This window comes from Carcharhinus amblyrhynchos, chromosome 23 (assembly GCF_965287045.1).
Source record: "Carcharhinus amblyrhynchos chromosome 23, sCarAmb.v2.hapA, whole genome shotgun sequence".
In the NCBI taxonomy this organism is placed as follows: Eukaryota; Metazoa; Chordata; class Chondrichthyes; order Carcharhiniformes; family Carcharhinidae; genus Carcharhinus; species Carcharhinus amblyrhynchos.
Genome location: NC_137346.1, coordinates 20159209 through 20187011, shown reverse-complemented (window position 1 = coordinate 20187011; position 27803 = coordinate 20159209). Strand labels below are relative to the sequence as shown.

Here is a 27803-nt window from a genome sequence, read left to right as displayed (position 1 = left end):
CTCTCTCTCTCTATATGTAGCATCCTTATTGTCCCAGGTTTGCTAATCGTGTATTAATTTTATAAAGAAATTTATGCTTGATGTTAAACCTAGCAGCCCTTCAAGTTAAATCTTAGCGCAATGTAAATTTAATGATCCAGTCCGCCTGGCATTGAGTTGCGTTATAAATAAACATTGGTTGCAAATTAGGCCAATAAACATTACAAAATCTATCTCTGACTCATGCAAGAGTGACACTGCCGTAACAAACTGTTCTAGTCCACTTCACTCAAGTGGCAGAATGGGTATTCGAATACATCACCAGCTCACAACAAGCCGGGAACAGTGGGAGACAGGAATAGAAAAAGGAGCAGAGTGCACAGAGACTCCCTGGCCGGAATTTTCCGATTGCTCATGCCAGTGGGATTTTCCCAACCTTTATAGATACACCATTAAAAGCATTCTTTCTGGATGTATCCCAAGACCACAAGAAACTACAAAGGGTCGTGAGCAAAGCCCAGTCCATCGCTCAAACCAGCCTCCCGTCCACTGACTCTGTCTACACTTCCTGCTGCCTCGGAAAAGCAGCCAGCATAATTAAGGATCCCACACACCCTGGGCATTCTCTCTTCCACCTTCTTCCATCGGGGAAAAAAGATACAAAACTCTGAAGACACCGATTCAAGAATAGCTTCTTCCCTGCTGCCATCAGGCTTTTGAACGGACCTACCTCATATTAAGTTGATCTTTCTCTACGTGCTAGCTATGACTGTAACACTACATTCTGCACTCTATCCTTTCTTTCTCTATGTATGGCATACTTTGTCTGTGTAGCGTACAAGAAACAATACTTTTCGCTGTATACTAATACATGTGACAATAATAAATCAAATCAAATCAAATCCATCCCGCTGCAGTGAATGGAGATTTCGCAGAGCTTCACATTCTCTTCACGTTGCAGTGGGAGCGTGGGGTAAAATCCCCCTCCCCCCTCTCTTTTCTGGAAACAAAAGCATCATTTAAAATTCCTCTGCACCTTCTGGTCCAAATGTTATATCCAAACTTTTCAAAATCCTGATGTATCTAAAGGTCCAACAAGTAACTTTTGAAAGTACACTTCTCTATCAACACAACCTGCAGAACACGGTTCCCCTCTAGTTTTATCCTATGATACCATCTTCTAATCTCTAACTCATGGGAGTAGGTCACCTAAAATTTTGCCTTCATTGATCTTTTTCAGATTCTTTCAGCATTTATTGGCCATCCCAACTGAGCCACACAGGTCTGACCAGGTTCCTAGGAACATGCAAATTTGGTGCAAGAGTGGGCCATTCAGCCCCTGCTCCACCATATGGTAAGATCACGGCTGATATGATCACGACCCCAACTCCACATCCTGTGGACCCCTGATAACCTTTGACTCTCTTTTAAGTCAGGATTCTATTGCCTTAAAAATGTTCAGTGATCCTTCCTCACAGTAGCACACTGCTGCCTCACAGCACCAGGGAGTCAGGTTTGATTCCCGGCTTGGGTCACCGTCTGTGCACAATCTGTATGTTTTCCCCGTGTCTGTGTGGGTTTCCTCCCACAGTCCGAAAGACGTGCTGGTTAGGAGCATTGGCCGTGCTAAATTCTCCCTCAGTGTACCCAAAAAGGCGCCGGAGTCTGGCAACTAGGGGATTTTCACAGTAATTTCATTGCAGTGTTAATGCAAGCCTACTTGTGACAATAATAAATAAATGTAAACTCCACTGTTGTCTGGGGAAAAGAGTTCCAAACACTCATGACTCTCAGAAAAAAAATTCTCATCTCTGTTTTAAATGGGAGACCCTTATTTTCAAACTTAGAATAATAGCTATAATCATAGAATCCAACAGTGCAGAAGGAGGCCATTTGGCCCTTTGAGTCTGCATTGACCATCATCCACTCAGGCCCTATCCCTGTAACTCTCCCCTTAGTTTTCTCCTGACACTAAGGGACAAATAAGCATGGCCAATCCACCCAACCTGCACATCTTTGGAGTACTGGATGCAATCGGAGCAACTGGAGGAAACCCACGCAGACACGGGGAGAATGTGCACACTCCACACAGACAGTGACCAGAGCCGGGAATCGAACCCAGGTCCCTGGTGTTGTGAGGTAGCAGCGCTAACCAATGTGCCGCCCGTTGGTTCAACTTAGTTCAAATCTCCCACAAGGGGAAGCATCCTTTCAGCATCCCAATGCTGTCAGGTCCCCTCAGGATCTCAGTGGGAAAATTCTCCTGCTTCACACGCTCAGGTACAAATCCTGTTATGGGCAGACATTCTCGTCAGACTGACCATAACACGATTTCCACCGGGAAGGAATCACTTTCAGATTCTCCCCGTCCCCAACCAGCGATGTTATCTCATTCATGCCCTCTTTGGCCATAAACCAGATTAACAGGTTTATTTGATAGTAAATCCACAAGCTTTCGGAATGCTGTTCCTTTGTCAGGTGAGTGGAGAGAGACGAAGGAACAGCGTTCCAAAAGCTTGTGGATTTACTATCAAATAAACCTGTTGGACTTTAACCTGGGGTTGTGAGACTTCTTACTGTGTTTACCCCAGTCCAACGCCAGCATCTCCACCTCATAAACCAGATTACCATATTTAAATACATAAATCATGATTTAAGTGTACAGAATCGGCACCCACTGGTGCAATATGAAGCTTATGGGAATTGCTACTGCTCTCCACAAATGAAGACCAGGAATGATAACCAGACCGTGGGTGGGGGAGAGGGTTGGGGGCAGTGAGGCTTGGAGGATATTGGAGCCTCCTGATGGTCAGGGACATGTCCCTGGCACCTTGGCAGTGGCATTGACTCAGGGAAAACTGCCAGACTGGCCAAGGACAGGGTGGCCTTTGGCAACACCATAGTAGGGTGTCACTTTGAGGGACTGCTGGCACTGGCAATGGAGGGGGGGATCTTCATGCCAGTGCTTGGGATGGGAAGGGTCTTTGCCAGCAAATAGCAAGGTTATTTGGCGATCAGAGCCCTTGTTTAAAATGACATCGGAGGAGCCAGTCTTGCTGGCATCTTTAGGCCCCACAAATCTTTTTCATGGCTAGAATCACCCCAAGGTCTAAAAGGATGTCAAAATGTGTGTGGATTGAGATCCATATCATGCCATCCCTCTGGTAGGAACCTCACCACATTTCGCCCCACTTAGATATTTTTTGGGAGAATAGCACTCTCTATGTTTCAATAAGACAACCTCTCATTTTTCTAAAGTCCAATGGATGCAGGCCCAACCTGTCCACCTTTCCTCATAAAATAGCACACCCGCTGACCCCTCATCCAAGATCAGGCCAGTAGACTTTTTGTGAACTGCTTCTAATGCATTGATATCCTTTCTTAAATAAGGAGATCAAACTGTACACAGTTTTCCAGATGTGGTCTCACCAATGCCCCGTAAAACTGTAGCAAAACATCCCTGTTTTTATATTCCACTCCCCTTCCAGTGAACAACACTATTTCATTTGTCTCCCTAATCTCTTACTGTATCTTAATCATCTTTTGTGAATCATGTACCAGGATACCCGATCCCTCTGTACTGCAGTGTTCTATAACCTCTCTCTCTGCTTCCTGTCAAAGAGAACCAGTTCACATTTTCCCACATCTGCCAAATTTTTGTCCATTTACTTAACCTTTCTATGTCCCTTTGCCGGCTCCTTGTGCCCTCGTCAGAACTTACTTTCCTACCTATCATTGTACCATCACCAAATTTAGCAATCACACATTTAATTCCTTTATCCAAGTTATTGACATAAATTACAAATAGTTGCAGCCTCAGCACTGACCCACATGGCACTTGATTCATCACATCTTGCAACCTGAAAATTACCCATTTATGTCTACTTTTCATTTCCTGTCAGTTCATCAATCCTTTATCCATGCGAATATGTTGGCTCCAACACATGGAGCTCTTACTTTGTGTAGTAGCCTTTGAAATACCTTCCAAAAATCTAAATGCAGTACATCTACAAGCTCCCTTATAATTAAGTTGCCTCTTACTTCCACAAAGAACTCCAATAAATGAGTCAAACATGATTTCATTTTCACAACACCATGTTGACTCTGCCTGGTTGCACTAACATTTTCTAAATGCCCCATCAGAACCTCCTTAATAATAGATTCCAGCGTTTCCTCTGTGACAGATGTTAAACTAACCGGCCTGTGGTTTCCTGCGTTCTGTTTCTCTTCTGTACTAAATAGAGAAGTCACGTTCGCCATATTCCAGTATGATAGGATCTTTCCAAAATCTAGGGAATTTTGCAAAATTAAAACCAATGCATCTATTCTCCACGAATGAGTTTTGCCTTTACAATTCAGGCAGCAGATTCATCAAATTCAAACCTGGTCAGACTTCAACTCATGGCCTCTGGGTTGCTATTCCAGTGCTTAAAATCACTAGGCTACTTACTCATCACTCTAAAAGGATTCCCCTTTTTGAGGGTAGACAGTGTCTCACTTTAGATTGTGAAGTCACGAGGTGGTTAAGAGGAGAAGAATCATAGTGCCATTATTAAACATTTGATGAATGTCAGTACGCCTCCTTCCATCAATAGTATGCCTGCTCTAGTAAGCCAAGATAAACTCAGTAGTTTGTTTTTTAAGTTCAAAACTTATTTATTAATATCACAAGTAGGCTTACATTAGAACATTGAAAAACTACAGCACAAACAGGCCCTAAGGCCCACAAGTTTCGCTGATCATATCCCTCCCTACTAGGCCTACTGATAACCCTCAATCCTGTTAAATCCTATGTACTCATCCAGAAGTCTCTTAAAAGACCCTATCGAATTTGCCTCCACCACAACCGACGGCAGCCGATTCCACTCACCCACCACCCTCTGAGTGAAAAACATGACATCATTAGCACGATAATGAAGTTAGTGTGAAAATTCTCCAGTCGCCACTCTCCAGTGCCTGTTCGGGTACACTGAGGGAGAATTTAGCACCTAATCAGCACGCCTTTCAAACTGTGGGAGAAAATCCACACAGACATGGGGAGAACATGTAGACACCACACAGATATTGACCCAAGCCGGGAATCGAACCCAGGTCCCTGGCTGTGTGAGGCATCAGTGTTTACCATTGTGCCACGAAGCTGCCCCCATGGAACTAAACTATTGCACGCTACAGCCAGAATGTCATCACCATTCACTCCAGCAGAATTTTCCCATCCCGCTGCCATGAACGGCGATTTGGCTGGGTGCCAAGTTATCCGACCTCGCTGCAGCGGGAGTGTGGTGTGAACAGCAGGTAAGATCGCACCCAACATTTTCTGAAAAATTGCTAATATTAAGGACAGCTACTACTTTCGATAGTGCAGTATCAAATGGATGAATTACATTTTAATTAGTAACTCAATCTTCTATTATAATTCTAACGGTAATAAGATTTTACTGCTTCTGAGTCTTCTATGAGTTTTTTTTAAAATGCTACGAATACGGTCCTACATTTATCCTTGGGCTTAAGTGTGTTCCTATACACAATTAATAAAATGATAGCAACAGATCAAATAGAAGAAAATATTAATGGAAGAAAGAAAATGTGATGTGTGTAGACTTTAAAATGTGCCAGGTGAAAAGGGAAATAATTCGGGATTAAGAAATTGAGTTTGTATAAAATCACCAAAATATTATCTAAAACAAATAGTTTGCGTCAAAAAGTGAACTACTTGCTTTCTGTGCTAGCTATTAAAAAATGATATCAGGTTGGAATAAACAGCTCCCTGAAGACCCCTTTACAGATTACACAATTACTATATTTGCTGCTCATGATAGTCTCCTCTACACTGGGGAAATCAAATCCAAATTGGATGGCTGTCTCATTGAACACCTCTGTTCATGCTTCAAGGATGAACCCTGAGCTCCTGTTTCCCTGTCATTTTTAACTCCGACTCTGACCTTGGTCTCCTAACATTGCTCTTTCTTGATGATCAACCGTTTCAATGAAGCTTAGCGGAAGCTCAGAAACCACACTTCAGCCAGCACCCTTACCACCTCGCCTGTCCAGAAATGGAATGGGCGAGGGTCTGACAACGGTAATCGCCAGTCACCTCAGGCGGGAATATCTAGTCTTGCCTCAGCGAGGTCTTAAAATCCTGCCCAATATCACTCATTTATATCTGTTAGATTCAACCGTTTCAAATCATAACCGTTGCCCCTGGCAGTTATTGGTGATGATTCTATTATTTCACTTACATCTCCCTTACATCAGTTTTGTCCATTAAGTTCACCACAAGTAGCCAGTTGGCCACAGGCTTTTCATTACGCGAGAGATTTTAATTAAATGGATATTAGGACTCTGCAGCTGCCCAGTCGATTGAGAACACAGTTGCAGACTCCATTGGCCATGTCTAAAGCGAGCAGAAGATCCTGCAGGAAAAACATTCCTTAATGCTGAAAAAAAACTGTGGCCTCGCTCCATTCAGGTATGTGGTCCTCATTGAAGGAAATGTAAGCATGTCAAAGTATCTTAGTTCCTGCACCATAGTTAGATGCTGAGTAAGTTGCTGCTATTAAAAATATTCTTTGATAGAGCTGCAGTCAAAGTGTAAAGCATTATTGCTCACCTTCAGTACTGTCCATCAATGCCAGTTCATCTCCGGCAAATTGTTACAAGATTTATCACGTCCTTCTCATATATTTGGTACTGTGTGGCAGATATGCTGACCTGATCATCACAAGTTCAGCAATAACCAAATTCCAACTGGACTACAGTGCCCTGGACTCATTTTCCAATTATTTAATTTAATTACCGTCTCCTTTTGCCTTGCACCAACATCCGTTTTGTTATTTAATCACTGGTGCAAACCAACAGGCCTTCTTCCCTTTTTTCTCCTTTCACCCATCCATCCTTTTGGCATCTCAATTTGGTTAAAACCAGAAACAAAACCTCTACATTTTTCCAGTTGGGTAGACAGGTCATTAACGTGAAACAGCCGGAATTCTCCAGGTGTTCACGCCCCGCTACCATTGCAAGTGAATTTGGTGCTCAGACAAATCTCTGTTCATTGCAGCAGGTTAAAGTCCAACAGGTTTATTTGGTAGGAAACACCATTAGCTTTCATGGCTTTGCCCTTTCATCAGGTGAGTGGGGAGTTCTGATCATAAACAAGGCATATAAAGGCACACACTCAGTTTACAGAATACTGATTAGAATGTGAGTCTTTACAGCTAATCAAGTCTTAAAGGTGCAGACAATGTGAGTGGAGATAGCATTAAGCATAGGTTAAAGAGATGTGTATTGTCTCCAGACAGGACATTAAGTGAGATGAGCAGCAGAAATTGTAGACTAAATTGATAGTAATACGAACAGATTTCTGGCTGGGATTTTCCAGCCCCACCAAGTCAGATCTGGTGAGCCAACCAAAATTCTATCAACTGCAGTAGCACAGGTAAATCCCACCAATGGGTGAAACTGGAAAATCCCACTGCTTGTTTCTGGGGCCTTGCAAGATGGAAGGTGAAATAACTTAGGGTGGCACGGTGGCACAGTGATTAGCACTGCTGTCTCACAGTGCCAGGAACCCAGATTCAATTCCAGTCTTGGGAGACTGTCTGTGTGGAGTTTGCACATTCTCCCCGTGTCTGCGTGGGCTTTCTCCCACAGTCCAAAAGTGTGCAGATTAGGTAGACTGTCCATGCTAAATTGCCCCTTAGTGTCCTAAAATGTGCAGTTTAGAGGGATTAGCAGGGTAAATGTGTGGAATTATGGGAATAGAGCCTGGGTGAACACTGTTATGGAGAGTTGGTGCAGACTCGATAGGTGAAATGGCCTCCTTCTGCATTCTATGATTTGATGATTGTGCGAACTCCATCGAGGCCGGTGTTCCTTCACCAAATCCAGATTTATTTACAAAAGTTATTAATATTCAGGTGGATATGTCTCAGTACAGAGTAAGCATCCTGAATACCGGTAATCCTGACACTCCACATCATATATCTCAGCAGGGCTTCCGGGTTGGACACCATTACCTGCCTCAATCAGGGAACTCATACTCTAACAGGTTCACCTCATGAACTTCATTAATTCATTGCAGGAGGGAGGAGATAAATTACATTATGGGAAGGGGAAGAGGGATTGGGAAGTTTAAGGAATGGATAATACGCTTGACTTATAAAACTAAAAGAGAAGGGAAGGGCACAATGTATGGTGGTGCCGTCACAATAGAAGTGGCAGTAAGAGTGGAGGATGGTCCGCTGAATATGGAGGTTGGTGGAGTGTAGGTGGGATATTGAGAAACCCCATTATGATTCTGGAAGAGGCTAAAAGAATGAGAACTCATGTGTAGGAACTGGAACCGACATAGTCCTTCCTGTTCAGAACAAAGGTCATTGTTGAGTCCCTTCATTTGTTTGAAGAGATGAATGCTACACTGTTACAAGTTTTAAAATGGTTTTATTTTATTGAAAAGAACTTAAAGGATTAACATGACAGAAGCAAAAAAAGTGAACTGACTGAATTGAACTTGAACTAAAACACACTAAAATCAAAAAAAAAATTTTTAACCCTTATCTCATTATTGGAAGTGTTTTTCGCATGCTGTCGCTGTCTAGAAAAACAATCCTCACAGCTGATGTAATGGGAAACCGTTGTTTGCCTGCATTGTGTACCCTTTAGGAATGCAGTCAATTTTTAGCTAACCCATCATGTCATCTGCTTCTACATGTAGTTACATTTGTTCTCATTGTTCAACTTAGCAGAGTTAGTTAATCCCTACAGTCTAGCATTGAGATATAATTCTGCATAGGCAGAAATATCTTAAAATGAAGTATTTGCATTGACGGAAGCAAAAGGCCATGCATACACAGGACCCCTCAGTCATTGACCTGAAAAGTTAGCTCTGCTTTTCCCATTCCAAAGAAGCAGCCAGCATTTTCCTCTTTATTTCAGATTCCAACATCAGGATATTGAATTCATAATCAGCCATAATCAAAATGAGTCACAGAGCAGGTTTGAAGGGCTGAATGGCCTACTCTGGCTTCTGGTTTCTATGTTTCTATTTGGAATCAAAAAAATTTGCTCTTGTCCAAGTTTTACCATCTTCAACCCCACTCATTCAAAGATCTGCTCAGATACAAGGTACAGGGTGTGGTGTCTCACACCCGAACCAATCTCTCCATCAAAACGTGCTGGCTCAGAGTGTTAAAGTCAAGGTAGGAAAATTGACATGATCTGGGGATAATTTTGATTATTTGTGTCTCATTTAGCTCTGTACTGCAACATTCAATATTTGATTAAAAGGCAAAGCAGATTTTAATTTAGTTTTTAAAAAAATCTTACAAAGGACTGTGTCACGTGGGTAAAGATCTTGCGCTGACCATAATTACCCTTCTTGCTACCTCTTCAGTCCAGAGGGATGCAATCCATTAATCATTTCCTATTGAAAAAATGCAATCCGGCACACATCTCACCACTCTGACCTTTAAAGGACAATATTTCAGCCTTTGCAGTTGAACCAGAATATGTGAGTAAATACTGCATCAAGTCACCCCTTGAGGCAAAGCAGCTATTAACCTAATCCCCTGCATCTGACCCACACTTTAATCTATTTAGATGAGTTTCCTTCTCCATTTTAGTGGCAGTGTTAGCCCACGTTAAGACAATGGATAGAGGAATGTCACAGCCAGAGTTACGAGGCTAATATCATCTTCAATAACTCAGAGACTGACATTTACCTTTTCTGCTTTCTTTAGTCGTAATGGTGAAAGAGACAGTAGGCCAGCCCACATCTTTTTTATTATTTGAGGGACACAGATGTTGTTGGCTGGCCAACATTTATTGTCCATTCTCAGTTGCCCAAGGGCAGTTGAGAGTCAACCACATTGCTATAGCTCTGGAGTCACGTGTAGGCCAGACTAGCTAAGAATAAAAACGTAAGAACTACGAGCAGGAGTAGGCCACCCACCCCCTCGAACCTGCTCCACCATTCAATAAAATCATGGCTGATCTTTTAGTGGACTTAGCTCCATTTACCCACCCACTCACCATAACCCTTAAATTCCTTTACTTTTCAAAAATTTATCTCTCCTTGTCTTAAAAACATTCAACAGAGTAGCCTCAACTGCTTTATTGGGCAGTGAATTCGACAGATTCACAACCCTTTGAGTGAAGAAGTTCCTCCTCAACTCTGTCCTAAATCTGCTCGCCCTTATTTTGAGGGTTTGCCCCTAGTTCTAGTTTCACCCATCAATGAAAACAACCTCCCTGCTTCTGTCTTATCTATTCCCTTTGTAATTTTATATGTTTCTATAAGATCCCCGGCTCATTCTTCTAAATTCCAATGAGTATAGTCCCATTCCACTTTGTCTCTCCTCATAAGCCAAACCTCTCAAATCTGGAATCAACCTAGTACATCTCCTCTGTACCCACTCCAGTGTCAGTCTAACGGTTCCCAATTAAGGAGACCAAAACTGTACACAGTATTCCAGGTGTGGGCTCACCAGCACCTTACACATAACCACCCTGTTTTTACGTTCCACCCCTCTAGGAGTGAAGGACAAAATTCCATTTACCTTCTAAATTACCTGCAAACCAATGTTTAGCGATTCATGCACAAGGACACCCAGGTCCCTCTGCACAGTGATGGATGGTAGATTTCTTTCTCTAAAGGACTTCAGAGAACCAGATGGGATTTTTATGACGGTCGACAATGGTTTTGTGATCATCAGTAGGTTCTTAATATTTGTTATTAAGATATTAATTATTTGTTATTAACCTGCCGTGGTGGGATTTGAACCTTGGTCCCCAGAACATTTCTTAATTCATTAGTCTGGGGGATATACCACCAGGCCATCACCTCCCCTGGAAGGTCTGTGTATCTGACTGGATGGAATTGTTGATCTTGAAAACTCTTGCTACTGAATTCAGAGGCAAAACCCTCGTGAGAACAAATCTGAAATTTGAATCTCTGGGGGATAAAAATTCATTTACGGTAGGAGTGGAATTTGACAAAAGTGCACTGCTGCTTTAAACACAAAATAAAACTGGGTAGGGTGTACAGGAAGCTGGGGAATAGTTACTGCTCACTTTGCACTATGGCCAATTCAGAGTTCTCAACCTTTCCACAGCCTCAATACAACAGTTGTAGTTAGCTCGGCATCCAGAATTTAGGACAGGGGGGTGATCTTGAAACTAGAGTGTGGGCCAAGTTCAAACAGCAAGGTAAAAGGGGATAATTGTGCCTGTGACAATGGGGGCAGGGAAACCTTCCTGTAAAAGGCTTTTAACTTGACCCATAAGCAAGTGGAGTCCAATATGCACCATTGTAAAAGCTTAGACTCATTTGAATTGCATCAGTGTTCATTACACCCGCATGAATTTGTGTGCTTTGACATGTCAGTATTTTGATAACGCTTGTACAAGAATGAGAGGCAACTGAATGGAACACGCTTTTTCTTATGCTAATTGGAAATCACAGCCCTCTAAACTCCCCACCACAAACCAATTTCCAATTATCAGCAACAATACAATCTGGCTAGCTGGTAACACGAGCGGACTGCACTCCGGCAAATTTAGCCATTGCAGAATTTTGAACAGTAATTGGAAGAACGATATTGTCACTTTCTCTTGCTTGTTTTGCAAATTCCCTCACTCCAGACATCAGTGCCTCTAGTAATTTTGCAATGAAACATGCTGTGCCTAGGCACAGGATCCCGACACGGCAGTGACATGGTGGCACAACGGTTAGCACTGATGCTTCACAGCGACGGGGACTCGGGATCAATTCCACCCTCAGTCTCTGTCAATGAGGATTTTGCACATTCTCCCGGTGTCAGTGTGGGTTTCCCCCGGGTGCTCTGGTTTCCTCCCACGCTCTAAAGATGTGCAAGTTAGGGTATTAGTGGAGTAAATAATTGGGATTATGGGGATAGGGCTTGGGTAGGATGCTCTGTCGGAGAGTCGGTTCAGACTCGATGGGCTGAATGGCCTCTTTCTACACCAAAAAGATTCTATGATTCATTAGGGGGAGGGGGTGCACTGGGCATCCAATCTGAGCCTGATTTCTCCGAATTTGCTGATAGGAGCCTATCAGCAGGCAAAGCAGAGGGAAGTCAGACTCTGACTGGTGAGCCTGAAAGGGTAAACACTGGTCCAAACTGTACAGTTAACCTGAGGCACGCAGGAGCGAGGATCAAAGAGAAACCGGCAGGCAAGGAAGGAGAGGCAGAGGCTGCTGTGCTTTTGCCTTTTTGTGAAAGGCACCAAAGTCAAACCTTAACCACGAGGAGATGACGAGTGAGGTAGGAGGCTGCCCCAGGTGAACGAGGTGAGTGAGATTGTGAGAATGTGAGTGTGTTGGGGAGGAGAGTTCGTGAGGTGGTTTTTTTTTACAAAGTTAAAGCAGTTAGACAGTGATCAGTTTGTGTATTTTTTTGGCCTCTGCCTTTGCGTTCTGTGGGTGAGGGTGGACGGGGATGGGGAGGGGGTCAGGAGGGTGTGAGGTTGGTGGGGAGGCAGAAATGTGAGCTGAGCATGGTAGTTGGAAGAGCAAAGAGTGAACTGGCCCCACAAGGTAAAATCTGTCTTTGGTTTTACCTTTCCCAGGGAGCGGTTATATTGGATCAATTTGAAGCACTGAAAACATTTAGATTTATAATCTCATCAAGGGAAGTCAAACTCCAAGAAGTGGAGGATTTCAACTCAGTTTCCTCGTTGGAATGTTGGATAAAAGTCCAATATTGTTACTGGACAATAGAACTTATTGATGGAGTTATCTACTTTTGTACACGTAACCCTTCACTGCAAAGGTTTCTTTGGTGTTCATTTCCAGTGCTGGTCTTGTTGTGATGTGATTATACTTGAATGAATACTTTTGATTTAAATTGATTTGATTTATTATTGTTACATGTGCAGTGAAAAGTATTGTTTCTTGCGCTTTACACAGCAAAACATACCGTTCATAGAAAAGGAAAGGAGAGAGTGCAGAATGTAGTGTTACAATCATAGCTACAGTGAACAGAAAGATCAACTTAATGCAAGGTAGGTCCATTCAAAAGTCTGACAGCAGCAGGGAAGAAGCTGTTCTTGAGTCGGTTGGTGTGTGACCTCAGACTTTTGTATCTTTTTCCCGAAGGAAGAAGGTGGAAGAGAGAATGTCCGGGGTGTGTAAGGTCCTTAATTATGCTGGCTGCTTTGCAGCAGCAGTGGGAAATGTAGGCAGAGTCAATGGATGGGAGGCTGGTGTGTGCCCATCATCCTTAGAATTAATCCAATCAGTTTTCTAATTGTTGAAGAATTCAAAAGATCTAACTGACGTGACCCTGAGGTTGCTCTGCCACTGCGCACTTGACCACAAGGTGACCTCAGATTGCCTTCTGCAGCACAAATCTTGTACTTCTGAAAAATTTGATCTGCTTGGCACATTCAACAACCCATTGAGTTACCCGATTGTTGATGAGCTGTGTGTGCTTGACAACCCTGGTAGCCAGAATGGGAACCTTATTGATAAGTCAGAGTTGGGTTAAGGCCCTTCAATTCTGGACTCATAACACTAGGTCTGGGACTGTAATGGTTATGGTAAGCAAACAGAAATAAGGGCCTGAATCTTCAGGATTTTCAGGAACCTGACGGCTCCTACAGCAGCACTGCCGTGTTATGTCCTAACGGACATTTATTGGCATAGGGCCAAATAGGAGAAGGTCTTGCTTTGGAGAGCTGCCAGTCAATCAGATTGGCTAGCACTGCTCCAGTCCTTCCGAGAACAGCTCCGCAGTGGCCGAGAATGGTGAGGGGGAGGTGTTTTGTACTAAAGGCCTGCTGGGGGCGGGGGGTTTTCTGGATAGAGGTCAACTGGGGGATAGATGGAGGTGGGAGGTGGTGGAAGGAGATAAATGTCTGGCCAATGAGTTTGTTGATTCTCACTTAACAAATCATATAGTTGTATAGGAAACAATTCAGAGCAGGCTCATTCCTGGGATGAAGGAGTTCTCTTATGAGGAAAGGCTGTGCAGATTGGGTCTGTACCCATTAGTGTTTCGAAGAATAAGAAGTCATCTTATTAAAACATATGATATCCTAAGCAGACTTGATGGAGTGAACGCTGAGAGAATCTGTACCCTTGTGAGAGGGTCTGGAATTAGAGGATAAAAATTAAAAATGAGGACTAAGACAAGAAGAACTGTTGCTCTCAGAGGGTCATTAGTCTGTGGAGTTCTCTTCCCCCAGAGAGCAGTGGAGACTGGGTCATTGAATACCTACGAGGCTGAGGATAGATTTTTGATCAACAAGGGAGCTGAGGGTTGGTGGGGTAGAAGCCACAATCATATGAATCATGATCCTTTCGTATGGCGGAGCAGGGTCAAGTGGCTGAAAAGCTTGGACGGCACGATAGCACAGTGCGTCACAGCACTAGGGACCCGGCGAGGGTCATTGTCTGCGCGGAGTCTGCACGTTCTCCCCCTGTCTCCATGGGTCTCCTCTGGGTGCTCCGGTTTCCTCCAACAGTCCAGAAGACCTGCTGGTTAGGTGCTAAATTCTCCCTCAGTGTGCCTGAACAGGCGCCAGAGAGTGGCAACTAGGGGGATTTTCACAGTAACTTCATTGAAGCATTCATGTAAGCTTACTTGTGACACTAATAAATAAACTTGAAAAAAAAAAGCCTACTTCTGCTCTGAATTCTTGTGTTCATAGAAAGTTAAAGAACATAGAAAAACTGCAGCACAAACAGGCCCTTCGGCCCACAAGTTGCACCGATGATATCCATACCTACTAGACTTACCTATAACCCCCGATTCTATTAAGTCCCATGTACTCAAATTGAGTACATCGAAAGTTGGGGGACTAAATTCGTCAAATCGAGTTATTTCTGAACTACAAAAGAAAAGAATGACTGTGAAATTTGCTCGATTGTCATCTGAGCCCAGATTGTTCATTATTGTCCTTCACTCCTCAGTTTTCCACCTTGTCCAATTTTCTTGACAGCGCAGATCTGAATCGAAATGAGCCAGACTTGGGTATTTACTGCTGTGAATGGCAACCGAGTTGATCAACTTTATTCCACCAATTCAGCTCCCATTTACAATAATAAATGCGACCTCCACTGAGCTCCTTGCTGTGGCTTTTCCGCAAAAGGTCCTTTTATCTTTCAGTTGAGGGATGAATATTGTTAGTGTTCTCCCTGAACAGCGATTTTCAGGGATCGGGTTTAAAAGGGAACCAAATCCCAATGAAACTGTGCTTCAAGCTAATATTATTTACAGTAAAGTCCCACCATTTGCAACCCTCACTTTGGAGAACTTGCCTACCCGTGAGAAAGTCTTTGTTACACCGGAACAAAGGTGTAACTGTCGTGGGCCCTTATGTTCGCTTAGCCACATTTTTAAAGATAAAAAAAAATCGAAGCCCACTTTAGAAATTACAGAAAAAAAGGCCTCAATGAAACGAAAAAAGGAAGGTATCCATAACGTATTTTCTGAAGTAAAATCCGGATCGAGGTGCAGTATCTGAGCAATCTTTTAAGCCTCCTTCTTCAAACGCGCACAGTGAGTCAAAATAAAACAGTAAACATCTGAGAAAAGTAATGGCATGTGCCGCAAAAGTAGCAAGGCTGAAAAACAGTGGGAGATTACCATGCTGACCAGAGAACACCATGTCACAGAATCTGCAGTTAGGTACAAAAAACAGTCTGAAGATAAAAATAAGACCCAGTGTTACTGTAATCGTACGGCCAGGTCTACTCTTGTAAGTAGGAACAATCTACACTTGGAAGAAAGGGACACGTTACGAAGAGTGTAGATAGAGAATCAACCACAAAGGAGTTATTTATTTATGTCACAATTAGGCTCACATTAACACTGCAGTGAAGTTACTGAGAAAATCCCCTAGTCGCCACACTCCAGCACCTTTTCGGGTACATTGAGGGAGAATTTAACACGGCCAACCCACCTAACCAGTATGTCTTTCCAGACTAAGGGAGGAAACGCACGCAGACATGGGGAGAACTTGCTGACTCTGCACAGACAGTGACCCAAGGCTGGAATTGAACCTGGGTCCCTGGCGCTGTGAGGCAGCAGTACTAACCATGTGCACATAACACCGGTGAATAATGAGATTTTACTGTATTTCATTCCCAGCTTAATCATTGCTAAATATTCCTTAGCTGTTTCTCTTAGCTATTAGAGAGCTTTACATTCATTGATTGAGGCTATAAGTTCATCCATTTATATAAACTGCCCCATCTTTCCCTATGGAAGGGTTGGCATGGTGACGCAGTGGTTCGTGCTGCTGCCTCACAGCTCCGAGGACCCGGGTTCAATTCCAGCCTTGGGTGACTGCCTGTGTGGAGCTTGCATCTTCTCCCCGTGTTTGTGTGGGTTTCCTCCGGTACTCCAAAGATGCGTGGGTCAGGCGAAATGGCCAGGCTAATTTGCGCCTCAGTGTCCAAAGTTTAGGTCGATTAACAGGGTGAATACATGGGGTTCTGGGAATAGCCTGGATGAGAGAGATGCTCTGTCAGAGAGCCAGTGCAGACTCAATGAGCCATATGCTGCTCTTCTGCGCTTATAGGGATTCCATGAAAAGTGAAGATGAGATATCTTTCCCATGAAATTAAAAGAAAAGTTAATTACTTATCTCACTGTTCTCCCATGTCCTCTGAATCTTTAGGGACTTTGCCATGTTGGCCTGTCATGAATTCTGGAAATTATTTGCCAGATGTAACTTCCCTGCAGGTACTGCAGCTGGAACACATCTGTGCAATCCACATCATTTCGCTTTTAATGCAATGATTTCCTCATAGTGCAATGTTCTGCTTCAAATAATGAAGATAAAATGCATTGAAATGGAAGGAGTTTCAGATTTTCACCTAAAATAACTGACATGTGTTATAGCTTTTGCTTTTTTCACTTTTAGCCCATTAGTTGTGTGCATCCAGATCACTGGCAGCCCCCAAACCAAAGTCCCAGTCATCAATATAAAGAATTAGGCATCGACAGGAACATCCTTTATCCACAGGTAGAAGGAAAAAGATATTCTTTGCAAGTAGAAAGAACAAAGAACAATACAGCACAGGAACAGGCCCTTCGGCCCTCCAAGCCTGCACCAATCATGCGTTCCTAACTAGACCATCCGTTTGTATTCCTCTATTCCCAGTCTGTTCATGTGGCTATCCAGATAAGTCTTAAATGATCCTAGTGTGTCTGCCTCAACCACCTTGCTTGGGAGTGCATTCCAGGCCCCCATCACCCTCTGTGTAAAATACGTCCCCTGCATATCTGTATCGAACCTTGCCCCCTCTTACCCTCCAAGACAGGACATCCATCCAAGGGTAGACGGAAGTCCCAACTGTTGCCATTCAATGCCCAATCAATAAAATGGCAACAGACACATGGGCATCGCGTGCCCATCATCCTGAAAACTCAGACACAGGTGTCCGAACCAATATTCATCCCCTAACCAACATCGTGATCTGGTGCAAAATGGCTGCTGCCATTTACAAAGGTGACCACAGTGCCAAAACTGGTCATAAATAATGCACTTAGGACATCTTGAGTTCGTGAACGCTGGTAGCTCCTTTCATACATGTTGACTGCCCAAAGAAATGGAAATTAAAATTTATGAGTGTTTTTCACATCTTTAAATATCATACCAGTGCTTCTGATTAAAAAGTAATAATCAAAACGAATAATGAAATGTTAGCTTTCATAACCAGAGGGCCAGAATATAAAGAGAAGGAAGTTTTATTACAGCTATACGTAGCCCTGGCATTTGGAGTACTGTGTACAGGTTTGGGCACTGAACCTTAGAAAGGATATATTAGCCTTGGAAGGACTGCAGCGCATATTCTCGAGACTATTAGCAGAGCTCCAAGTGCCAGGTTATAAGAAGAGAGTGCTTAAACTCGATTATATTCCCCTCGAATAAGAGCGGATAGAAGTGATTTTGATTGAATTTGTAGGATATTGTGAGATATTCAGGTAGACAGAAACCTTTTCTGCTGGCGGAAAAGGCAGCCTTCACGGCATACGACAGCTCAGAGTCGCTGAGCAGAGACTGATAGCCAAGTTCCGCACACGAGGACAGCATCAACCAGGATCTTGGGTTCATGTCACACTATTTGTAACTCCCACGACTTGCCTGGGCTTGCAACATCTCACTTACTGTCCTGTCTGGAGACAATACACATCCCTTTAACCTATGCTTAATGCTATCTCCACTCACATTGTCTGCACCTTTAAGACTTGACAAGCTGTAAACACTTGCATTCTAATCAGTATTCTGTAAACCGAGTGTGTGCCTTTAAATGCCCTGTTTGTGATCAGAACTCCCCACTTACCTGACAAAGGAGCAGCGCTCCGAAAGCTACTGGTGTTTCTTACCAAATAAACCTGTTGGACTTTAACCTGGTGTTGTGAGAGTTCTTAAGGAGAAGTTGAAGAGCAAGGACTCAACTTTAAATCAGGGCAAGGCCATTTAGGAGATGAATTCTGAAACACTTCTTCATGCGAAGGGTGTGCTACGGGTTCGGAACTCTCTCCAACAAAAGAATGGACGCTGGCTCAATTAAAAACGTGAAATCTGAGATCTTTGAGGACGAGGTATAAACCAATGATGGGGGTTAGCATATGGCACAGCCATGGTTTCATTGAATGCAGAACAGGATAGAGGAGCTGAATGGTCTTCTGCTTCCATGGTCCTATATCCATATAGAATCTGTTACACTAGAAAAAAATCCTGTTTGTGGTGGGAAGGTTATGTTTTTTTTAAATAAAGTACACCCTTTGAATTGTGACCATATGAATTATGAGTAGTAGGCCACTCGGCCCCTCGAGCTTGCCCTGCTATTCAATTAGATCACGGCTGATCTGATTGTAGCTTCAGATTGTAACTCTAGAATAAAGCTAATGTGTAGTTGAATAGGTGAGGATCGTTTTAAATGTGTATTTTTCAAATACAGGGATGTGTTGGAATTCTCAGGCCGTTCATGCTGGTGGGGTTCTCCGGTCATGCCAGCACGGTGCCCCCGCCCGCAGCTTTCCCGCTGGCATGGGGTGATGTCAATGAGAATTCACACTGACAGAAGCGGGGCCAGAGAATCCCAGCGATAGCAAACAACGCTAACAGGGAACACACGGCTGGGAGGCTAAAGAAGCTCGTCTCAAAACCAGACTTGAACAATTGAAATGAAAACATGATGGAATATTCCGGATGTTTGGTTTTAAGGAGCGCTCATGGAAAGTTTTCCCTCACGAAATGGGAGGGGTGGGAAGTCTAGCCTCGGCAGGTACATCGCACAAGGGAATGTGCTTGATGGGCCAAATGGCCCTTTTTCACGCCACAGTTCTTCTTATATCTATAATCAAACCAGGAATGAGCCAGTGTTCATTCTTACACTGAGATAGCTATTCTTTAAACTGCCCAAACCAACTCATGATACAATATTCCAGTCATGTTTAATCATTTGCACCCCCGTCCCTACTTTTGTTCTAGAGAGGCATAATCCAGAGACAAACAGGGCAACATACTACACAGTCCCTATTCAATCCCAGGTTCCATTCACTAGAATGTCAGAGGGGTTTGATTGGGCAGTTTGCCCTCAGCACAGCAGTATCTGGCATTTAAGATGGGACTTTATTCACAGCAGGAGCAGAAGAGCTGTTACATCTGTAGATGCTTTTTAAAAAAAAATCAATCTTAAATGTCAGTGCAGAATTCGAGTAAGAGAGAGATTTCAGAGGGCAGTAAAGGGTAAGCTGTGAATCTGGATCTGGTGTCAGCATTAAGGATGGCAGATTTCCTTCCCTAAAGGGAACCAGATGGGTTTTTCGGACAGTTGATGATTTTTCACATGATGCCTGCCATCTGTGGGCACAGAAAGTGCTGCCACAGGGAACTCTATACCTTGCATCCTCAAGTTCAAATACAGGATTAACCACTATTTCCAAAGCCAGGCATGCTAGGGCATAAATTAGGCTGTAGTTGTGGTAGTGGGGCTGTTGGGGTTTCCTCCAGAGCACCTGGAGGAAATCCACACTGACACACACAGTCACCTGAGGCCAGAATTTAACCCGGGTCCCCGTGTCTGCATGGCTTTGCTCCGGGTGCTCTGGTTTCCTCCCACAGTCTGAAAGATGTGCTGGTTAGGTGCTAAATTCTCCTTCAGTGTACCTGAACAGGCGCCGGAGTGTGGCAACTAGGCGATTTTCACAGTAACTTCACTGCAGTGTTAATGTAAACCTACTTGCGACACTAATAAATCAGCATTTAAAAAAACAACATTGCTGGAATGGGTTTGAGCTGTCAGTACTGAACACCACACAAAGATGCAACTGAAAGCCTTTCATTGCAGCCACCCGAAAAAGAGACTGCAAACAATAATTGAGGCTCATAGCATAGGGGGTAAGATATTGGCATCAATAGAAGCTGGTTAGCTAACAGGAAACAGAGTTGGCATGAATGGGTCTTTTTCGGCTTGGCAAGATGTAATGAATGGTGTGCCCTGTTGATCGTTGCTGAGGCCTCAATTATTTACAATTTGTATAAGTGACTTGGATGAGGGGAACCAAAGATATGGTTGAGAAATTTGCTGACGACGAGAAGATTGGTAGGAAAGTAAATTGTGAAGTAGACGTAAGAGGGCTACTTAGGGGCATCGATAGGTTAAGTGAGTTGTTTGGCAAATGGAGTATAATGTGAGCAAATGTGAAATATCTATTTTGGCAGGTAGAATAAAGAAGAAACTTGTTGTCTAAATGGTGGGAGATTGTAGAGCTCCAAGATTCAGATGGATCTCGGTATTCATGTGTATGAATCGCAAAAGGCTAGTACACAGGTACAGTTAGTAGTTAGGAAAGTGATTAGAATGTTATTGCCTGTTGTGACAGGAGTTGATCACAAAAGGAGGGAGTTTATGCTTCAGTTGCTCAGGGCACTGGTGAGACCACATCTGTGTACAGTATTGATCTCCTTATTTAAGGAAAGATGTAAATGCATTAGGAGCAGCTCAAGGCAGGTTTACTGGATTAGTACCAGAAATTGTCTTGTCAGGAAAGATTGGACAGGTTATTCTTGCATCCTTTGGAGTCTCAAAGAGCAAAAGGTGATTTGATTGAGATTCTTGACTTGGTCAGTGTGAGGAGGATGTTTATTCCTGTCAGAGAATCTAGAATTAGGGAGACTGGGGAATTATTTTCCTCAAAGATTGGTGGAAGCAGAGGTCTTGAATATTTTAAGGTAGTACTGGATAGATTACTGATAAATAAGGGGGTGAGAGATATTGGGAAGTAGGCAGGAACGTGGGGTTGAGGTTACAATCAGATCAGCCATAATCTTATTGAATGGTGGAGCAGGCCCGATGGGCCAAGTGGCCAATTCCTGCTCTTAATTTGTATGTTCTTATGTGAATCCCCTTCCCTCTGCAGGAATTACTGCCTGCGAAGGATATTTGAAGAAACAAGGTGAACTAGTAGGAGTCAATAATTTTTTTTTTCTTTCATTCTATCATGGCATGTTGGCATCGCTGGCATTGAACTGATGGCTTGCTAGGACCTTTCAGAGGGCAGTTCAGAGGAAATTGTGAATCTGGATCTGGTATCACATGTCAGCAATAAGGATGGCAGATTTCTTTCCCTAAAGGGAACCAGATGGGTTTTTATGACAATTGATGATTGTTTAATCACTAAGACTAGCTTTCAATTCCAGATTTTATAAATTGGATTTGAATCTGTGTTCCTAGGCATTAGCCTGAGCTTTCAGATTACTAGTCCGGTGACATTGCCACTGCTATCCTCTCACCCCATATCTTTAGGTCTTGAATGCACAAGTGACTCCGGACTTCAACCTGCCATCAAAATGTGGGTGGCACGGTGGCACAATGGTCAGCACTGCTGCCTCACAGCCCCGAGTTCGATTCCCAGCTTGGGTCACTGTCTGTGTGGAGTTTGCATATTCTCCCCTTGTAAGCGTGGGTTTCCTCCGGGTGCTCTGGTTTACTCCCACAATCTGAAAGATGTGCCGATTAGGTGCATTGACCCAAACAGCCACTGGACTGTGGCGACTAGGGGAATTTCACAGTAGCTTCATTGCAGTGTTAATATAAGACTTACTTGGGGCACTAATAAATAAACTTTAAATAAAAACCTAAACGTGTGTCGCAAATATCTTGAGAAGAGGAACAAGTACCTGAGGAGTTGTATATCTTTCCGTCACAAGGAACTTCAGTGCAAATATCTCAAGGACACAGTTGATTTATTTGCGTTCCCTCTTTGCAAATTAACAATGAAAAGATTTGTCCTTGAGTCAATAAAACACTCCTGTGTTAGACACATGAGGCAGTTGGAGATGTGATGTAATGTGATAAATTCTCCAAAGATACGTGAACCAGAGCTTTCAACCCTAATTCCCTAGCACATGTGAACCATAGCGAAATATCGTAGGGTCGCTCCAGATAAAGGCAGGATTTGTGACAGATGAATAGAGAAGTTTGCCATTGACTATCTGATGAAAACAGTGCTTCTCTAATGATATCTGGCTGGTTTTGCTTTTTCTTCCCTTGCCCCTGAACCTCATTTCAAATAACAGACAACGTACACTTAAATACACTACCCCTGGAAGGTCTAGGATCACTTGACAACACATCTCCAGTTCAGACCCTGCCATTGTCTGCAGAGATGGGGCCAGAAACAGAGGTTGTGCTTCTGACCCTTGGTTTTTGGCCTCAGAACCTTTAGGATGCTGAAGGAGAGGAATACCTCAGAGCCTGACAATCATGCTGGGGAGGGACAAATATAAAACTTATCTGGGAGCATAGAGGCTTTTGTGCTGAACCCAGGATGACTCCACTTTCCGAGAGGTTTCCTGTTGCAAAGCCCAGTGTTAGCTTTTTAAGGTCCCCTAAAAGAGCCTAAGTCAAAACTGAGCAAAGTAGCTAAGGATTGGGGCTATCATCTCTGGTATCCTTGGAGAATTTACCACATTATCTCACACCTCCAACTCTCTCGACAACTAATATTTTTCTAATTAACAAATGGAAATAATCAAAGAAACTGGAAATAAAACTCAATTTTTCCTTATTACCCTGATGCTTTTTCTCCCAAGTCGCTCAATGCAGAAGCCAATCTTCAATTCTCAGAGACTCCAGGGCAATCTGGGAGAGTTGGTAACTCTACTGGGGATTTCTAACTCCTGACTCATCTCAATAATGAAAACTGAGCCTTCCCCAGGGTGGCTAAACCAAGCTAACTTAACCCCAGAAATTGTGTGCGTGTGTATCTGCGTGTGTGTATGCACATGTATCTGTGTGTGCATGTGTATATGAGTCTGTGTGTGGGTGTATCTGTTTGTGTGTGAGAGTGTGGGTGTATGTGTGCGAGGGTGGGGGTGTGTATGTGAGTGTATCTGTGTGATTGTGGGTGTGTGTGTGTGTGCGCGCGCAAGAGTGTGGGTGTATCTGTGTGTGTGTGTGTGTGTGTGTGTGTGAGTGTATCTATTTGTGTGTATGAGAGTGTGGGTGTATGTGTGCATGTGCGAGTGTGTGTGTGTGTGTGTGTGTGTACGTATATCTGCGTGTGTCTGTTGTGTACTAAAGACCCACATTCTTGTTATTCTTTCGTGGGATATGGATGTCATAGAATCCCTACAGTGCAGTAGGAGGCCATTCAGCCCATCAAGTCTGCACTGACAACATCCCCGTGACCCCACACATTTATCCTATTAATCCCTCTATTATTAAAGGGACAAAATAGAACATAAGAACATAAGAAATAGGAGCAGGAGTAGGCCATCTAGCCCCTCAAGCCTGCCCCGCCATTCAATAAGATCATGGCTGATCTGAAGTGGATCAGTTCCACTTTCCTGCTTTCTCCCCATAACCCTTAATCCCCTTGCCTACCAAAAACCTATCTACCCGTGTCTTAAATATATTTAGTGAGGGAGCCTCCACCACTTCAATGGGCAGAGAATTCCAGAGATTCACCACCCTTTGAGTGAAGAAGTTCCTCCTCAACTCCGTTCTAAACTGCGCCCCCCCCCCCGCCCTTATCTTGAATAGCATGGCCAATCAACCTAACCTGCACATCTTTGGACTGTGGGAAGGCAGGAATTGAACCTCAGTCCCTGTGTGCTGTGAGGCAGCCGTGCTAACCACTGCGCCACCATGTCGCTGGCTAAGCCTACATTTACTGCCCATCTCTAACTGCCCTTGGGAAGATAGTGGTGAACCGCCTTCTTGAAACTCAGTCCATATATTGTAGGTACGGCCCACGCTGCATAACAGATATGCCCCGACACCCTCCCTTTTATTCTCTCTGCAGTCCCTGGGAGCACTTACTCCCAAGACAGTGACGAGGGATATTGGCACAATCAAATAAAGATCAGCTGATCCAGCACATCAAACACTCAAACCTGCAGCAATAACAAACTGAAGCAATCTGAGGAAAGTTCAACATTCTTCAGAGCTGAGTGTTGCCCCTTTGAAATTCAAAAAATGTTCTCCTTTATCAAAAGAGATTCTATTATCTTTAATTATCTACCTTCTGAAGACTGTATGCATAGAAAGTCAAATGTTTTACAATTCAAAGCTATCAGTTCCACTTTAGCTCCAGTGGGCGCATTCCATTGTGATAAATCTTTCAAAGCTTCCTCTGCTTGATACATTGTGTATGTGCTATCATTTATCTGCACTTCCAATTATGAAAACTATTGAATGAACTAATTTTTAAATTGAAACGACTGGAAGAGCCTTCAGAATTCAAAGGGACAAAGGAAAAAAAACTGTTTTTGGAGCCCCCCCACTCTTCGATTTCCGTATTTTGTTTTTCCCTAGTTAGAATTTTATTTGTTGACAGGGAATTCAATCAGGACGTCGAAGGGTTTGATTGAAAAAGAATGCTTTGACTGTTCAGGACATTCAAGGAGCAATGGTAGCAAAATGGTTATCTCATTGGAATGATCCAACAACATGAGTTCAAATCTTACCACGGCCGCTGGGAATCTGAATTCATAAGAACATAAGAAATAGGAGCAGGAGTAGGCCATCTAGCCCTTCGAGCCTGCCCCGCCATTCAATAAGATCATGGCTGATCTGTCGTGGCTCAGTTCCACATTCCCGCCCTCTCCCCATAACCCTTAATCCCCTCGCCTATCAAAAACCCATCAACCCGCGTCTTAAAAATATTTAGCGAGGTAGCCTCCACCACCTCAACGGGCAGAGAATTCCAGAGATTCACCACCCTTTGAGTGAAGAAATTCCTCCTCAACTCCGTTCTAAACCGCCCCCCCCTTTATCTTGAGGCTGTGCCCCCTAGTCCTACTATCCTTTCTGAGCAGGAAGAGTCTCTCCACCTCTATCCTGTCCATTCCATTCATCATCTTATACGTCTCAATGAGATCTCCCCTCATTCTTCTAAACTCTAACGAGTACAAGCCTAGTTTATTCAGCCTCTCCTCATAGCTCAACCCCCTCAACTCCGGTATCAGCCTAGTAAACCTCCTCTGCACTCCCTCCAAGGCCAATACATCCTTGCATAAGTGTGGCGACCACAACTGCACACAGTACTCCAGCTGCGGCCTCACCAGTGCCCTGAACAGTTGCAGCAAGACCTCCCTGCTTTTATATTCTATCCCCCTCGCTATGAAGGCCAGCATCCCATTTGCCTTCCTGACCACCTGTTGTACCTGCAGACTGGGTTTTTGCGACTCATGCACAAGGACCCCCAGGTCCCTCTGCACCGTAGCATGCTGCAGCTTTTTGCCCTTTAAATAGTAGTCCCTCCTACTATTATTCTTGCCAAAGTGGATAACCTCACACCTGCTAACATTGTACTCCATAGTCAGATCTTTGTTGACCGGCATGGACATGATGGGCTGAATGGCCTCCTTCTGTACTACAAACATCTATGAATCTAGATTTTGTTCATATCTGAGTCGGTTACACCCTCTTCCAACTCCGAGGCATTGGGCTACAGTTGGTGCCTAGCTCAGTGGAAGTATTGGAAATAATTGGAGACACATTGGGCAGGATTTTCCAGCCACGCTCCTCCCAAATCCAGAAAATCTTGGCCAAGATCAATGAATAATCTGTGTCCTGCTCGCTCCTATCATGGTAGTGAGCGGGACAGGAAAATCCGGCCCATTATGATATACAGTTTCGTCACATCTCCTGAAATGATTTACTTCTGAAAAACAAGAGGCTTTGGGCAGAATTTTCCACACTCCGCCCCCTCCTGGCCAAGACCAGAAATTCCCACTCGAGGGCAACAGATCTTTCAGTGATCCCTCAAATTTTCCGTCATGCCTGAGACAACTCCCACGGCAGGCAAGGTTGGAAAACTTCCCCGTTATGTGGAAAACATGGTAAGCGTTTTGCCCGTTGCACAATTCTGCGCCTGACAATGAGGTTTTAAATGGCCATGTCGGTTGATAATATTTGGAGAACCTCAGCTGCAAAATAGCAAAAATCTTGCACTTGGTGAAAGCGCCAGGCTCACCTCCTGTTATATTTTAGTCGGCACATGGGTGAGCAATGCAAGAGCAGATCTGATAATATTCCAAAAAAAAGCAGTGAGCAAGCGATCAAAATCAACATGCGTGAAAAGCTCCCAATAAGGAAGGAAGTGCATGCCTTTATAATAGTGCAAAGCATGATGTGTTGAAAGAATTAGCTCCTACATTTCGATTTAACCTCGATTACTTTGTGGGAAAATGCGACAATAAATGGTTAATCCATGCTCCAAAGAGCGTGTGTGTCCTAATTTTATGCAGCAGCAGCTAGAACACTTTCACCATGTTTGCCTTTAGCGGCTGGATAATTAAACTCCTCCAGGGTAACCATCTCAGATATTTCCACCCAGTCATTCAGCCGTTGAGACCCTCACGCTGATGCTGAGAAAACTATTCAGCTGTCAAGGAAAATGCCCAGTCTCAACGTACAGCTTTGGGCGAACAAGCCTGTTACAGATGTCAAATCACCTCTCCGCCATAGCTTCTGGCATTCAGTAAAAGGAGAGAACACTTCCTTGAAATACTGCGGGCAACAGTACCACCCATCATAGCTGGCTGTTCAATTAACTTTCTGCTTCACCCAATGGTTCTATTTTTCCCTGGTTTAAGTAAAGAGCGTTGACAAAAGATCAGTCAAGTCAAAACCTTTGACATTGCTACAGAATAGGAATCAAATGGATTTCAATCATTGAGTCAGAGAATAGCAGAGAAGGAGGCCATTTGGCCTTTCAAACCTACACTGACCACTATCCCATCCAGCCCTATTTCTGTAACCCCACATATTTAACTGATCCCCCTGACGCTAAGGGGCAATGTAGCATCAATCCACCTAACCTGTACATCTTTGCAGTGTGGGAGGAAACAGGAGCACCTGGAGAAAACCCACGCAGACAAGGGGAGAACATGCAAACTCCACACAGAGCCGAGGCTGGAATTGAACCCGGATCCTTGGAGCCGTGAGGCAGCCGTGCTAACTCACATTTCTCCATGAACGTATAGACTCTCCATCTCAGAGCCACTCTATTATCAAATCAGGATGTTTGTTACCTGGCAAAAATTGCAGCCATTTTATGTCAATAATTTACCTCAAATAGAAACAAGAACACTTAGCAGTTAGTCTGCTTTCTTTGGTGGTGTTGGTTCGGACGATTCCCTACTTTTCTCCCTGTGGAGCGAGACAATGTTTAGTCTCCATCTGAACAGGCAGGCAGTAAAAAATCAATGCTCGGGCAAGGCACTAAAGGATAGTTAGGAACCATGGAACAGCGTGAGTTATCAGCTTCAAGAGAGGAGGAAGTTGGGAGGGACTATTAAAGCACGTATACATTACTGTATATCCTGAGGCTTAA

The 27803-nt window shown here is 43.7% G+C and overlaps 1 protein-coding gene across 2 annotated transcripts in view; it reads right to left on the bottom strand.

Moving 5' to 3' along the window:
• Positions 1-27803, bottom strand: part of sez6b (seizure related 6 homolog b) — an 854076-nt gene that overhangs the window by 313271 nt on the left and 513002 nt on the right. The gene's annotated exons all lie outside the window — the stretch shown is intronic.